This window comes from Sinohyriopsis cumingii, chromosome 16 (assembly GCF_028554795.1).
Source record: "Sinohyriopsis cumingii isolate HCF-2022 chromosome 16, ASM2855479v2, whole genome shotgun sequence".
NCBI lineage: Eukaryota > Metazoa > Mollusca > Bivalvia > Unionida > Unionidae > Sinohyriopsis > Sinohyriopsis cumingii.
Window position 1 is genome coordinate 8,880,756 of NC_142976.1, and position 17,437 is coordinate 8,898,192.

General features: G+C 35.2%; 1 protein-coding gene across 3 annotated transcripts in view; it reads right to left on the reverse strand.

The window, feature by feature from the left end:
• LOC149779907 (kelch-like protein 36) overlaps positions 1-17,437 on the reverse strand; it is a 60,821-nt gene that overhangs the window by 26,361 nt on the left and 17,023 nt on the right. Inside the window, exon 2 of one of the 3 annotated variants that reach the window (XM_089936597.1) lies at positions 3,333-3,382. The exons of 1 other annotated variant lie outside the window; for it this stretch is intronic. The gene's annotated coding sequence lies outside the window, so the exon portion shown is untranslated. Of the gene's footprint in view, positions 1-487; positions 903-3,332; positions 3,383-17,437 lie in introns of those variants that run through there. One more of the 3 variants, XM_089936596.1, reaches the window with a different exon arrangement.

A 17,437-nucleotide genomic window follows, 5' to 3' on the forward strand; every position in this document is an offset into this window, starting at 1 on the left:
AAACAATGGATTTGTTCAAATGTGGTCAAACGCTCAGTTTTGTGTCTTAAAATTAAATTTCACTTTATTTATTATTTATGTCTGTCCAAATCTTAGAAATGTTTCAAAACAGGTTTAAAATATGTCGATAGGTAACGTGAGTTTTCTTGTTGTACACGTAATCTCCGATAAATCTGTGATGAAATTTAGATGCTGATTAATTTAATTTTTTACAAGTTAATGCATTGCTGAACATTTGGAGTATCTATTTACCTGTGTGTTATATATATATATATATATATATATATATATATATATATATATATATATATATATATATATAATCACCTCTCTCTCTCTCCCTGCTTTATATGTAATCATCTTCTGTTCCTCCTATAGCCGCTACTGTTACAGCTAATGCTACTACCACATACATACATACATACATACATACATACATACATACCACTGCTATTTTGTATTTATATTATATACATGTCTCACTCACCTGTTGTGTTGTTCCATCTTGATATTGGTGACAGGTAGGCAAGTATTAAACATATCTAATTAATATTTCAAAATGCTAAGTTACTTGAACAAGTCTTTTTAAAGCTAAATATCAGTGTTCAAAGGTAGATGTTTCCAATCACAATCATAATCCGAAGTCATCTTGTGAGCTGTATCCCATAATTTACCTGTATCACCTGTCTCACCTGTACTTAATGATATATGAAAAAGAAACCTAGCATTAGCTGTTTAAATGCTGTTAATCTCGACTTTAAACACCATTGTAAACCGCCTAGGAGAAAAGAATTCAATAGCGTTTCAAATTGGCTCCAAGCCGGTGATATATCTGTGTTCAGACTGTGCCCGCATTTATCCACGTTAGCGATTGAATTGAAGTTTAACTTCTTCCGTTTGACGTAAGGTGAAGCCCTAGACAATACAACCTGCAGATAGGCTGTTAAGAACTCATGTATTTCACAATAACGGTAATCTTTGACATGTCCCTCAGCGAATAGAATTACAGATGAGACTCCTACAATTTGAATCCATTGATATCAATAGAATGCACATAAAAGTCATATGTAACAATAGCCGATTAAAATGTATTCTCTTGTAAGTTAACGATTTAGAATGTTCTAATAAACGATGTCTATTTGCGTGAATGCATTAGTATAAAATTAATAATACGTATCGAATGATAACTGTGACGGGAGAAAAGCGATGAAAACTAACACGATGTGACGATAATGATTTATTTCATTCTTTTCTCACTACTTAACCTCGAATAAGAATGTTTTAAGTGAAAAATAAAATTAAAAAACATAAATTAAACTTATGCGCCAAAATAATGGACACCGCAATTATAGATAGCATTGCTTGTGTTAACCGGTAAATAGACGAATATAAAGTTTGCAACTGCAATTTGAAATACTCTGGGTTTTCGCCCCATAAAAACTACTGTAAAAGAAGCAAAGGCACAAAACGAACTAAAAGAAAACAAAACACTTTATTTGAAGCAGATGTGCAAGAAAGTTTGAAAATGTCAATTTTAATTAAGTATTTCTCATGGTAGGCAGCAAATAGATGTATTATCGCAGTGGAACAGACAGACACAGACAGGGCTATTTAGACACTAACTGCGATTTAAAATTAAAACATGCAACCCCCACACCATGGTAGCATTCATGGAAAAGTTGACAAGGAGTACTGGTAGTAAATATGCTGGTACAGCCCCACCCTAAAACAGATGCACAAAACACCTACCCCGCTACTAGTCCCACCCGACAACTATACTCTGCTATCAGCCCCCACCCAACAACAAAAGCACAAAAGATATACTCTGTTACCACCCCCCCCCCCAAAAGAAACACACATAAAATCAAGTAACAAATCAATAGAAAATGTCAAATACATATTTTCGTGCATGATTATGAATTATCTTATCAACCAATGCATTTATACAAATTCACAAGGTATTATCTAAAGACCCCAGGTCATGTATTAAATGACAGCATTAGTTAATTCGCCTTGTACCCTATTTATAGTTCGCGAGCTAGATATCGATATACATGCCGTACAAGTTCTGCATTCAAGCATGTTATTTGTATTACCAGCTGTCCAAATTATAACTATAATTTAAAATATAGTTATAAAGAAAACACATGTCATTTTAGGTTTATTAAAGAACCTCAAAACAACGATTGCCTGTACGGCAGGGATCAATCCTTGTCTCACTCGACCGCTTTAGCACGCAACTTGTACAATCAGCTTGACATTAAGATTGGCACTAATTCTGACACACTGGAAGAACCCTGAGGGTATCTTTTATATGCATTGGGTTGAGTATGTATGTATGTATGTACGTACGTACGTACATGTGTGCGTGCGTGCGTGTGTGTGTGTGTGAGAACGAGTGTTCGATTGGTTCCTAATATAAAGCTAACGTAGCAATTTGCCACAAGTTATATAGATTTTATCTATCTACAATTTCAATTTTTTCTCAGTCTATTTGTGTCTTCCTGTCTGTCCGCCCCTATGTAAAATTGTGTATATAGGTGTATGTGCGTGAGGGCTTTTGGGGGGGATGGGGGGGATGGGTTGGATACTATCATGTAACTAATCAACCTCCAAGAGGATATCTGTGCTGTGTGCATGCTTTGCTAGACTACTACGTCATTTTACATGGGATAATGAAAATGTACAGGTCAAATACAATATCTTTTTAAATATATGCATATTTTGTTAGGGAAATGAAAAGAAGAACCCTTCAAATTCTCAGTACAAGATCTCGACAGACAGTGTACACGCTTGACTGTATCGATGAAATGTTTCCAGATTCGTATTCAGCATGATTGAAAGGAGAGGTTACAAGGTACATGTATGTATGTATGTATGTATGCGTGCGTGCGTGCGTGCGTGCGTGTATGTATGTATGTATGTATGTATTCACCTATTACTGGCGCATAATTTGATGACGGTAACACTTTTAAAGATTTTCACTCAAAATCTAGCCAATCAGACGTCATAATTATGAGTAAACTTTAATTCTGAGCATGAGACGGTAGGTCAGACCATTGTATAAACCCCGCTGTGGTTATCCGAGTGGCATATATACAACACTCCGAACAGTACATTGTGTCCTGAGCACAATAACTTGTTACTCAGATAATTGCGGATCAAAAGACTAGCTTGTCATGCTTCATATAATCTTATCAAGTAAATCACGTGAATATTATTGCAATGTATTTTTATAAAATGTGCATCTAAATAAAGGCGAATATAAAAGACATATATGTTAAATTCTATATTTTATACAGAAATAATGCGTCAGTGCTTTTTAAGATTACCTGGAAATCCGCGAGCTATACGACTTCATAAAGGCTGTGGATGAAATGTACTGAAAGAACAACAGGAGAGTTAAGTACGTAGAGTGTTGCTCATACATACATACATACATACAGTCTAAATATGGAATAGAACTTAACTAATGGCCCAATTAGACTAACATCTGAAGAAGAATAATGAGTGTTCGTTTCTTTGAATAAGAATACCTTGCATTGTTAACTTAAAGTCATTATTCTTTGGACAAACATTGATATAAGTGTGACGCGTTCCTTTGGAATTTCAGAGGGTGCGACATTTTCTGTTTATTTTCATTGTTCTTGGCAACCATGAACAGTTTGTTATAAATAAACGTAATTAAACAGGCCACACGTTCCTGTCAATGTGGCAGATAGAGCTATATTGGAACTGGAATCTGCAGTACGAACTTGCCCTGTTCCACATACATAGACGGGACTGTCCCTTAGGCCTACTCTGTAGAGATGCTGCCGTAGGCAGCTCCACCCCTTCACACACACAGACGGAGTGACACTCAAACCTAAGCTGTATAAATGTTGTTTTAGGGAGTTGATAGCCACTTAAACCTAAGCTGTATAGATGCTGTTTCAGGGAGTTGATTGCCACTTAAACCTTTGCTGTATGGATGCTGTTTCAGGGAGCTAATTGTCACTTAAACCTAAGCTGTATAAATGCTGTTTTATAGGGCTGATTGTCACTTAAACCTAAGCTGTATAAATGCTGTTTTAAAGGGCTGATTGTCACTTAAACCTAAGCTGTATAAATGCTGTTTCATAGGGCTGATTGTCACTTAAACCTAAGTTGTATAAATGCTGTTTTATAGGGCTGATTGTCACTTAAACCTAAGTTGTATAAATGCTGTTTTATGGAGCTGATTGTCACTTAAACCTAAGCTGTACGGATGCTGTTTCAGGGAGCTGATTGTCACTTAAACCTAAGCTGTATGGATGCTGTTTCAGAGAGCTGATTGTCACTTAAACCTAAGTTGTATAAATGCTGTTTTATGGAGCTGATTGTCACTTAAACCTAAGCTGTATGGATGCTGTTTCAGGGAGCTGATTGTCACTTAAACCTAAGCTGTATAAATGCTGTTTTATGGAGCTGATTGTCACTTAAACCTAAGCTGTATAGATGCTGTCGAAGAGAGCTGCGTGACACTTAAGCTTACTCTTTGTGTGTGTTCGTGTATGCGTGCGTGCGTGAGAGGGGTGCGTTCCAAGTTGCAGAGCAAACAAACATAAACATCAGTTTCGCTGAATCCTTGTTGTGTTTGAAAACGGATAGCCAAGACTAACATCCATTCCCACATACCCATTTATCTCGAAAATATTCTTAGACTAGTGCGATATTAAACATATTATCTTTCCAGACGATCATATTACCATATTCAATTTTTGTACAGATTTAAACATGTGGGTCTCGTGTTTTTCGAATGATATGAATCGCTATTCCTTTATGACACAGGGGTGGTATAGCTAACAATAGTATTTATGACACAGGGGTGGTATAGCTAACAATAGTATTTGAAGTAAAATAGAATTATTAAATTTGATCAGCCATGAAAAGTGAAGAACAAAAACGTCTCTTTTTTCAGTAATTCAGTAATAATTTACTCCTGTTTAAAGTTAACATCACTGTACCACGGAAACTGGAATACTGTTGAAAGGTGGACGTCTCGTCTGAGTTCAGCACATTGTGAACTTAACTCAGTTAAATGACCTCTCTCTCTCTCTCTCTCTCTCTCTCTGTGCATTTGAACCGTCTGGACTGTGGTCGAAGTTGAATTTTAAGATGACATGGATTGATCTGACCAGGCTTACAGAGAGTGTAAACTTGTCAAACTATCATACGTTGAATTCCCCCAGTCTAAAGTATAAAATATTATGTTGACATGTTTAACATACTTCATATGTGTGTTTCATGTATAACTAAGGTAATCTAATATTGTGTTTGCTGAAATATTGATATAGAATTATTTCTTCGCTATACATATACTGCAATTTTCAAGATAGACTAAATTTAATTTACTACTATTTTCAATTTTGCAGTTTTTGCTTACAAGCGAACGATCGAGTCCTGTACGAGTTATCTCCAACAGGAGACAGCGAACACCATGTTTGTGTCTGTCTCTGAGAGAGAGAGAGAGAGAGAGAGACAGAGAGAGAGACAGACCCAAAATTCTAAAATTATTTGGCATATTTTCATATTGTGGGGGGACAGTGGTTGTTTTATCCAGATTATTCTTAGTACAATAACACTTAAAATTTCATAAGCGATGACCATGTCTCATTTTCACAAACTATATTGTGAGGGTTGAAAAATAAGTTTATGATTTTAAAATTGCAAACGTAGAACCGCTTAATTCAGTCAAATGCAAGTTGATGAATTCTTCGACTTTGAAGAAGTCGTATTTTTCCTTAATAATAAATCAAGACTGTTTTTCAGGAGAGTGTTAAATATTAAGATTGAATCCAGTATCCTTGATGCTTTTTAACGTAACTATAACATCTTGTATTTGCACACCATGTTTTATAAGAATGATACTTAAAGATCTTAATTTGGGGAAGAGAATTTGAAATCGGGGCCTAATTTTACCACAGAAAGTATTCAATTAGCTCAGGCATCACGATTTCTTTGAAAGCTGAAACTGCTCGCGGAAACTTCATGTCTCAGTTTCTTTTACGATCTAATTTTATCTATTACATTTTCTATTTAACACCTTTGAGACGATTTTTCTCTGTCTTTAATTAACTTGATTTTAATATAATCCACTTCTATAGACCGAATGCATTGCATTTTCCCGAACATTCATTGTTATTAGCAATCCCTTTTGGTATGTACATCCTATCAACCCACTAAAATTGCCGTTGTATGGATGTTCGCAGCCACATCCAAGAATGTCCGAATAAATTATAAACGTGGTGGAGAACTACGTTTTTGGTCTGAGTGTATCTAATCCACCGTATGCCGAAGCGCCCAAACAGTAGACGCATGATGCTAATCTGTAATGTCGACACCTATGACAAATGGCCATGTTAGAACAACGATTAGAAACAGTATTTGAGTATCTACATGTTGTTCTTGCACACATGACGAGATTACTGGGATCCTGCAGCCATATTTTCTTTCATAACGAATTCGTTATGAATGTATTCCTGAAAGATTTGTTTCCCTTAGATACTCTTCTCTATAAAAGAGAAATCAATTTCTTGTTTAAAAGGAGCATTTGTTGTCAGCATGTTTGCTTTATTATTGTTAACTCGTTTTATTTATTTATTTATTTATCTTTCGATTTATTTATTTTTAAAGAAAAAAAATAATGGTTTCGGTTATTCCCTTTGAAAATAGCCTTTCCCTGTCTATCTAAGTTTGATGTGTGGGAGATGGGTAAACATGCATATAATTAAAGCAAATGGATACAAAACGTACGTACTGGGCTCACCCATTATTCCGTTCCTCCAGTACAAACTAGACGGTTTGCTTTTAGTCTCGGCCAGTCCAGCCTGTGTTAGGAATCAGGTCACAATTAATAGTTCCGGTTCTGTGCCTACGAACGTAGTTCTAGTCTATTTTTAGAACATTTTTCCTGTCTCATTTTGGTGGTGATAGAAGAGTTAGAGTTATGCATTTTTTGCTGTAGTGCGGCATTGTGGCCTATATGATGTTATGGGAATTCTAATGATCCATCTTGCTTTATGCATTATTAATTACTAATAATATTTTTAACTGACATTCTAAAGATTACAAAAGAAACATTCAAACAGATCATTTGAATTTATCTTTGTATAACTGATCTTAACATGGTTACATAGCCAGCATGAACAAAGATCCATATATTTTAGAATGTTTGGTATCAAAAGTTCACATTCAGTACATCATATCGGCTGACATTGTACCTATTGCGAATCTCTAAGGCAAATTTCTGGCTGTGTGCACTAAAAATATCCCAAAATGTTTTTGTTTTTTTCCACCATGAATATTCCTATGTATGGTAGCATTTCAATTTAGTACTTTTACATAGTGCGGTATTGTAGTATCAGCTGATATCTGATTCCATTGAATCATTGGGCTTAATAATAGGTAACCAACACTCTTAAAAATACACTATAAATGTTCAAGCAGATCATTTGAATTATGGTTGCACGTTTGATCTAACATATGCAAATTTCCATCCTTGTTTACAAGTTTTGGGGATCAGAATTTCACGTTTAGTTGATGATATAGGATTTATTGGTACCTATAGTTGATCTGTGTGGCCACATTTGGCTGTATTCACTTGCAATATCCAAACTTATCATTTACCTAATGAATAAGATTGCTTATAGTAATTTATTTTAATTTGGTACATTGTTACTTGACTTTCCTGTATACTGGTATGTACTAATGTTTACACCAATGATCAAACCTCACCTCCCCAACATTGCCTTAAACTTTATGATACCGAGTCTACCTAATTAGTTATTTAACTTGTAAATGGCTAGAAACCTTAGGATGAATTTATCACTTTAATACATGGCCGTTGCTTCACATTTCTAAGTGTCACTCTGTCAAGTTTAATATTTTTTCCCATGCTTGCAACCGTAATGTTATCTTGCATTCACCATATCTAACATGTTTTAACTTCATTTACCTACACCTTACTGTTTTCTATAATTAAGTGAAACATGTTATATCTTTTCAGGTCTAGCCTGGTATCTGGAACAAAGTGTTAGAGTTGGATCAGCTTGGAAGCTCTCCAGTAGTCCGGTGGTGATAGCAAGGTTTCAAAAGGACATGTGCAGTGTACTGCCACAAGTGACCAAGATTAGCACATTGATATTTAACACCTCAAAGACATGGCTTAGGTCTTCATGAGAGAGATTAGCACCATTGTTCAATAATGTAGAGCCTCCCTACAAACTGTATTTTACTGTCCCATTGTATCCTTTTGTAGTTATCGATATTGAAATGGAATGCATTTTTGCTATTAAACATGGTAATGGTTCCATCAGATCTATTAAATCTGAGTACGCCATTAGTTATAGAAACAGCTGCCTAAGTACCTGACACAATAAATGTGGAACATAGCACCTGTCATTGTTTCTTTAGTGTGTATACTTGTATGCATCTGGACAGGCATATTGCAGTTTTCTGCCCAAATCACTATGAGCTATGTTTCTTCACTGCCACTGGGAACAATTTTATCAGTTGTACAGTCCCAAACTACCATTTGTTTTTAATACCATTCATTAGTCAATTTTGCTGTCTAAAATTTGTCAAACTGAGTTGTAAAACTTGTATGAAAATCTATTTTTATTTTAAAAAATTAGTTTTTAAAATTTAAATGTTTATTTAAATTTCCATTAAAATGTAATTTATCAATATTTTTAAATTTCAAACATATTTGCACACAGGCCTTATCTTGTATTACAATTAGGTTTTATTGCATTGAAAAATTCCTCAAATTAAGGAAGATATAGCAAATGTAGTTTTGGTTTCTCAAGAGCAGCTGGATCAAAACTTGTACCCTCTGGAACACCAGCACTACATACTTTCTTACAGGTGTCACATGTCTTGTTTGCAATGAATTCCAAAAAGACGTCATGTCTTGAAATAAGTTTGACTTGCAAATATACAAGTTTGTCTAAAATTGACCATAAAAGTTGGGACTGTCAGGAATCAGGTCACAATTAATAGCAGTTCAAGTCTATTTTTAGAACATTGTTTTCTCTCTCATTTTGGTGGTGATAGAATAGTTAGATTTATTCATTTTTGGTAGGGCTTTAAAGGTAATTGTTTATTCTTGAGAATATGAGCTAAGCGTGTGGTTGTCCTTGTGAATTTCGGTGATAGTACACAGTGAGTAATAAGGCCTTGGTGATGATCCGGAAGTGAAATCTGTGTTCTGTTTACACGCTGCACGGTTTACAGTCCAGCCTTTCAACAAAATGCAAGTGAACCTTTGACAAGAACTTCACCGTGAAGTCATTTTTGAAGGTATTTTAGATTAACATATGATTTGTATTGATTGTCACACAGTGGAAATGTCAGTACTGAGATACAAATGTAGAGAATATATAGCAAAATTAACTGTGTCCTATGTCCATCTGTATGTTTAGAATTGGCTGCCATTTTAAACTGCACTGCAGCCCGTGGTTGTTATCACCTCGTAATCACTTCATTGACGTCAAAGCCACTCGATAGCCTGTAATCACTAATACCAACGCAAACAAAAGTATCAAGCAGTGTTTCGACTGCTTTCATTACAAAAATAAATAAATGACGTCAAAGTGCAGGTATGTCAGTGATGGTTAAAATATTGTCGAGTGCTATTTTTCAACATGTTTCATTTTAGAAGAATATATTCTTCGCTCATCCTTTCGGGTGTACGCCCCACCCCACCCCACCCCCCTTACCATTTTGAGAACTATCACTACGACTGCATACGAGTGTCTTTAGGAGAGTGAAAAGTTGGTCGACTCGTATCGGAAAAAGATGATAACGTTCCATATGTGTAACTGCATTGAAAAATTGCAGATATCAGTTTGGGGGAAATACAAAAAGAAAAATGCGTCCCCTTGCAGATCGTTTACATGAAGTGTATTCCCTTTCTGATTGCGTCCGTTAGACTAGTGTTGACAGTAATGAAACACTCAGAACGTTTTCAGATTTTCCGACGCTTGCTGCAAGAAAACGTTGGACGTAAATAGTGTTAATTTTTGCCATTATGCCTTTGTTGTTATTATAATCTCACTGACGTCACAACTATTCAAAAACGTCTCATCACTAACAGCAATACACTCAGTAGTTTGAAGCTATGGATAATGAATTATTTCTGCATTTATTATTCAAAATTTCCAGAAATTATATTAAAATTTAAAAGTGCAAATAATTTAAGGTGTCCACGTTGTGAATTCTTATTTTTTAAGTCTATCTTTAATAATGAAAATCTATTTTTCGCATTTGTCAGCCTAAACTTACTATTTTGGGGGAATCATAACTACGGTTACATCTGAGTCTCTTTCTTATTCGCATCTTCGAGGTCAACCCTACAGATGATACTTTAGATGCATACCTATATCTGCATTCGGACCACCTCAGTTATTTACGAAAGAAGTAATGACAGAAAAGTTGCTAATGCATCGATCTTCTCGTCAATTCTTCAATCAATCCAATCGTTGAAATCGAAAAAGTTCGAACAGAGTGAGGTTCCTTGTTTGGCAGAGAAACTTGCGGCGACCAAAATAGTTGATTTTCTTATAAATTACTGCACTGACACACATCCAAAGTATTTTTTTTTTGTCTCGCACAAAAAGCCCATGACATTTCGATTGTCTTTTTCCGAGACATTCGGAATTGCCTCGGCTATTTATGAGACAAAAGTATGCCTCAGATGTATGTTGGCGTAGTAAGTTATAGAAAAATCACAAAAGAGAAACACAATCTATTTATACGATGACTGTAGGATTGACCGAGAGGTTACAAATTAAAAATTAATTCGATCATTCTTAACATACTGGTCAGTACGTGTTTCATATATAGCCGAAGTAGTATGAATGGCAGCTATCGACATACATTCTAGGTATTATCCTTATGACTGATTGCCTGATTTTGAGAGTCGAAGTTATTTTATTCGCATGGGAAACAAACGTGGATGTTTCGAATGATCATTTAGAGTGTTAATGTGCATAAGGAAAAAAAATGACGTAGTACTAACTTCCAATTAAATTCAGCAACATTTGTTCTTCCTGATAAATTTTGTGTTTACATTAAAAGTGTGAATTGGCATGCTTTGTTTTTACCATAAAATCAGATCTGGTTCAGTCAACTGTCTTGACTCCAAATAAAAGAAAAATATCAAAGCGCCTAGTTTTAGTTTCATTTTGTCTTTCCGTGCTCTTCCTCCAGCAAAATATTTTGGACGAAATGCAAGGTCTATCATGTGGCTAAAAATGACGTAAAAGCCCTCAAATCAACCATAAACAAGAAGTTTTTTCATCTTTAAAAGAAGAGTACCAAAGGGGTGTAAATCTTGTTGGCATAAATCAAAAGGGAATTCTTCTCAAAAATAAATAGAGCAGGAGAGTCAAGATAGTTTTTTTCTGCGTCTGAAAGAACACAATTTATACAGTCTACTTTTTATATTGCACTGGTTCATGCTTAACATTCTATTATGGGCTTGGTGACGCAGGCTAAGTTTACTGTTTATAAACGTGTGCGAGAACTCTGACAACCCTCAAGCTGGAATCATGCACTCACGCACGTCCCATAATACGGAGTACCTTCATCGTTAAGAAATATAACATGTAGTAATGAGCACGACATTGATAATAATATGATGGGTGGGTGGGCATGGCACTTCCATGATTAACTGAGTTAACAATGTTCAGATGATTTAGAGATCATGATTTTTATACACTCGTATTTTAATCAAAATGTCATTCTAGCGAAAGTGGCATGCTTTCTGATTATTCGAATATTAAAAAGTCAAGAGAAACGGGCCACTGTGACCTAAAATTGCAAGTGGTTTGTAGTAAACTCCAAGATGAATATACCCAAACAATTTCATAAGTGTGTATAAACCAGTGTCAGAGAACCTGTGTTAAAGAACTTAGCGTAATTACTAGAACATAAAATAGGCCACAATGACCTATATTTTCTAATGATGAGAAGGACCTTTCAAGATCAAAACTTAGGAAAGTTACTAAAAGGTCACTGTGCCCTTCATTTATTGGTTGTCAGTATGTTGCTTCATCATAAATAAACTAATCGGATTTCATTATTTTAGATAAGACAGTATGAAAGGAACTGATCTAAAAACTGAACATAATCACTGGAGTATGAAACATATCACTGTGACCTGAGTTTGTTTTGGGCAATGAGTATGACTGTCCAAGATAAATATACCCATCAATTGTTATAACTATATTTGCAACATTTTCAGAGATACCTAACGTTTATGCCTACGCCAATGACGCCGTCAGAAATGTGTTCCCTATTCTATTGATGCGTAACATGCGGGAGAGAAATAAACGTAAAAGAATGAAATAATCTCAAGGTGAACATAAGAAATAATGTATGGTATTACTAATTAAAAATACTTTAATTATACTACTAAGGTTATATGGCAAGTACATCTAAAATTCGAGCGTTGAAAACTGACTCATCCTTCTCACAATTTTCTTTTTGTTTTGTTTTTTGTTTTTGCCCTAAATGTTTCCATTACAGTATATTTACAATTATGAAAATACATTACAAGCGATCAAGCTATAGATTTATGCCTACCTAGCTTGTTGAACATAAGAATGCATGAAGCTTTGATCTAATATTGATGTTCGAGAAGCAGTCGATTCTGTTTTTGAAATTTCACTTTCCCATACCCTTTAAAGATCGACGGCTTTGTAACATAAAACATTTATTTCATAGTCAGCTAGATCGCTATGATAAGTCATTCGGTTTACATATTTTACAAAACAGTCAATATCACTCCCTATAAGTACTCATAAAACATGGCAATAACACTCACTATAAGAACTCATGAAACATGGCAATCATACTCATTATAAGTACTCATGAAACATGGCAATACAACTCACTGTAATTACTCATAAAACATGGTTATACAACTCACTATAAGAACTCGTGAAACATGGCAATACAACTCACTCTAGGTACTCATAAAACATGACAATAGCACTAAATGTAAGTACTCATAAAACATGGCAATCATACTCATTATAAGTACTCATAAAACATGACAATAGCACTAACTGTAAGTACTCATAAAACATGGCAATCATACTCGTTATAAGTACTCATAAAACATGACAATCATACTCATTGTAAGTACTCATAAAACACAACAATAACGCGCACTATACGTACTCGTTAAACATGGCAATATCACTCACTGTGAGTAGTTATAAAATATGGCAATATCATTTATTGTACGTATTCATAAAGAAACAATATCACTCACTGTAAGTACTCATGAAACACTTTAAGGTTACTTTTATTTCCATATTTTCAACAACATTATGTTCTTTATGTCCTTTGTACTTCATAATCGGTTGAATTTGGTTTGTGTATGTTCCTTTTAAGTAATTTTTTTCAACTTCATTTATGTCTGTGTCTATTATTTTCAATGTTTTGGTGAATTGACATGTTCTACTTAAGTCCTATACCACCCCCCCCCCCCACCCCCCCCCAGGCCAGACCAAGTCGGTTGCCTCGGTTTGTTTTGCTAGGTGATTTCAATGCCCATAAAATCTTTTGGGGACAGAGTACAGAATTGACAATGGCAAAATGGTAGAAGATTTATTTTCCAGACACGATCTGTGTCTATATAACACCAAGTCTCCTACATGTTTATATCTGGGAACGTGTACATATAGATCTGACAATGTTTTCTCCTTCTGTGTTTTAGGATTATGACTGGAAGATCGCTGAAAGCCTTCACATCAGTGACTACTTCCAAATCTCTCTAAAGAACATTACTCTACCATCGATGAGCCAATTCAATACCGAAATTTAAAGGTCGACTGTTCCAAGTTTGAAACACTTTCCAAACTAAACGTAAGAGATATACATTTTTAAAACGGTAGATAATCCTGTTCAATATTTTACATCTATTTTCTAGAACTTGCAGAAGAATACGTTCCTATGTCCTCTCCTAGTTCTATGTGAACTCATCAACCATGGTCCCTAAGGAATGTAAAGAAGCCATTAGACAACACTGGGAAGCATTGAGAAATCGACAATTTAAGTAGGTACCGCATTTTCTGGGCTAAAGCTCGCCGCACAGTTAAGTAATGGAAGAGAGAGAGAGAGAGAGAGAGAGAGAGAGAGTGAGAGTGAGAGAGAGTGATTTGAATTTCAACGTAGCTTTAACAATTTTGCAGTCATATAGCTACGATATCTGCAGTGTGGCAGTTTTTTGTGATGTATTACACTGGGGCATCGTATCGCAGACATACAGCATGATGTCCTACCCAATCACATTATCCTGACTCCAGGCTGACCAGATCTAACACTAACCTCTTAATGCTGAGGCAGCTGTTAGTACAATTTTTATAAGTCTTTGGTATGACGCGGCAGGGGTTCGAACCCACGACCTCCCGCATCCGAGGCGGACGTTCTAACCACTAGGCCACCGGAGCAGTCGTTATGGAAGAGAGCATCATGGAAAAAATATGTTTTTATTTTAAACTCTCAGTCCTCTATAAGAAAAGTAAGGGGACACGATACTGAAAATAAATAGTAATGGAAGCAACAACTCTTCCAACATCTAAAATTAAACAACAACAAAAAATCATCTCCAAATATAACAAATCAAATGTATTTGTTGACAGTTTTTCTAAAAATTCATCATCTAATTATTCAGCAGATTTTCGAAGGCTGAAAAGTTATGAAGAGAAAATACAGCTGCCTCGATATCTTCAGCAGAAATCAGGGCAGTAGACCTTGCTCTGAAATATATCGAAACTAAATATATTTTAATACTCTGTAATTGTCTCCGATTTACTATCAGTACTTGTCACTACGCAATAAAAGTTGGAAAAACCATTTTGACCAATATTCTCACCAAACATACCAAGCAGTGTACTTCTCACAATATAGTATACTATTGGTTACCGAGCCACGTCCGCGTGAAGGTAATGAAAAGCAGACCGCACTTCTAAAATATGCATACCTCTATAACCATCTGATTTTAAAGTATTGTAAACTGGTTTTAATCCTGATATTTAAAAAAATCATTATGTAGCACGTGGAAGGCATCCGAAAATAATGCTGTCAATAACAAGTTCCGTGTGTTCAAACCTACCTTAGGCGAATGTCTTCCATCCTATGGAACCATTGGTATGGACGAAGTAGTCATTGCAAGAATTAGAACTGGTCATACTTATATAACCCACTCATATATATAAAATGGCGAAGATCCACATTTGTACTGTTCTTGCAATGAACCCTTCACCGTGAAGCACTTTATGATATATTGTTTTGATCTCCAACATACACGCGATCGTTACTACAATGTTCAGCACATGAAGGAACTTTCTGATAAGGTAAATATCTTGTATTTTAAATTCTTTGAAGGCAATCAACATTTATTATAAAATATAGCTTGAGTGCAGCCCTTTTTCCTTTGAATATTTTAACCAACATTTGTTCGTTTAATCACCCTAATTTATCTTTTATTTTCTAATTACCCTTCATACCCAACATTTAGATTTCCCGTTGATCGGAAACCTTCACATATTTTCACCATATCATTGTTGTGTTTTTGTACTTTTATTGCTTGCTGATAATAAACCTTTCTGATGCACACTTTTGTCAACATATAACCCATTTTGGCTCTTTACAAAACCCTATAGTGCTGGTGTGCGGTAAAATTTTCAATCAACCAGGACATTTTCCCGGTATCATACAGCCGCTAATGTGTTAAAAGTGCCGTTAATTTTTACATCATTGAGAAGCCCCACGTTGAAGTAATTATATTGCAGAGTAAATCGAAAGTACATTACAAGAACAAAGATTTTCATGTCATAAAGCTGTTTGGTTTCCCTCAAAGTGTAAATAGTAGTTAAACAAAAACAGCTTCGAGGTAAATAATAGTCGGCTTCAAAACAAAACGCTAATTGTAATGCGGGACCCATTGGCTTCCCCATAATAAATGCAGGCCACTTATTAGCAATTATAATACATAATCGGACAGAAAACCAAGTCATAAATTATTCGTGTTGCTTGTATAATGAAAGAAAATATCAATTTGAAGTTAGCTAGTCGATTATTTTTAAAGAATGCGATATTCAGGCCGTGGGCATTATTGGTGTTATTTCTCTACGTACGTATGAACGTACCTACCGGCCTACAAGTCCATAGGCTTCAAGTCCTTTGTAAAATTTCAGACGTTGTGCGTCAGTCTTGAAATTAATGATGGAAACATTTTGTTCTGATATTTATGTGGGACCAGAATTGCAACTGCCTTTGTTTGTTGTTGTTCTTGATGCTACTGTTTGTGCTGTTGTTTTGCGGGATTGAAAATCAAGCAACATGTACATAGAACTGGCATTGTAGAGATTATGATGTCCCCCCCCACTAATGTTCTTTTCACTGTCTATAAGAATTTCAGAAGATCTTGTAACCTAAACGTTGTCTTCTGCCCATCTGTATCTGTCTGTAAGAATGCAAGTGTGCACATCCAGCATTTCACAACAATTTTATTTATACAGTCGTTTTATTTCCTTTCCATATAATTCACTCTATGGGAGCATCTGTAGCATTTTCAGCTACTTACTTTTGACTTGCAGCTAATTATTGACCCTATTTAAGATCCAGATCGCTTGATGTGAGTCATTCTTTAAAATACATGTCATGAAGATTGCGATTTCTTTAAATGCCGTAAGTTAAAAATATGGCCAAGCGACCAAATAAGCGTTAAAAGTGTGTAATATGACAAGAGGAGGATAAGAGTAATGTAATATGACAAGAGTAGGCTAAGAGTTGTGTAATATGACAAGAGTAGGCTAAAAGTAGTGTAATGTGACAAGAGGAGGATAAGAGTTGCGTAATATGACAAGAGGAGGATAAGAGTAGTATAATATGACAAGAGGAGGATAAGAGTAGTGTAATATGACAAGAGGAGGATAAGAGTAGTGTGATATGACAAGAGGAGGATAAGAGCAGTGTAATGTGACAAGAGGAGGATAAGAGTTGCGTAATATGACAAGAGGAGGATAAGTAGTATAATATGACAAGAGGAGGATAAGAGTAGTGTGATGTGACAAGAGTAGGCTAAAAGTAGTGTAATATGACAAGACGAGGATAAGAGTAGTGTAACATGACAAGAGGAGGATAAGAGTAGTATAATATGACAAGAGGAGGATAAGAGTAGTATAATATGACAAGAGGAGGATAAGAGTAGTGTGATATGACAAGAGGAGGATAAGAGCAGACTATTAAGATTATAGTAAACTGGAGTAACGCCTTAAGATGAAAATAGAATAAGAATAGCACATAAAGATTTTAATAGGCTAAGAGTTGATTATTATGGCTATTAGAGAGTATTATATTAGAATAGACCAATATTGACTTATTAATGATTAGAGTAAGA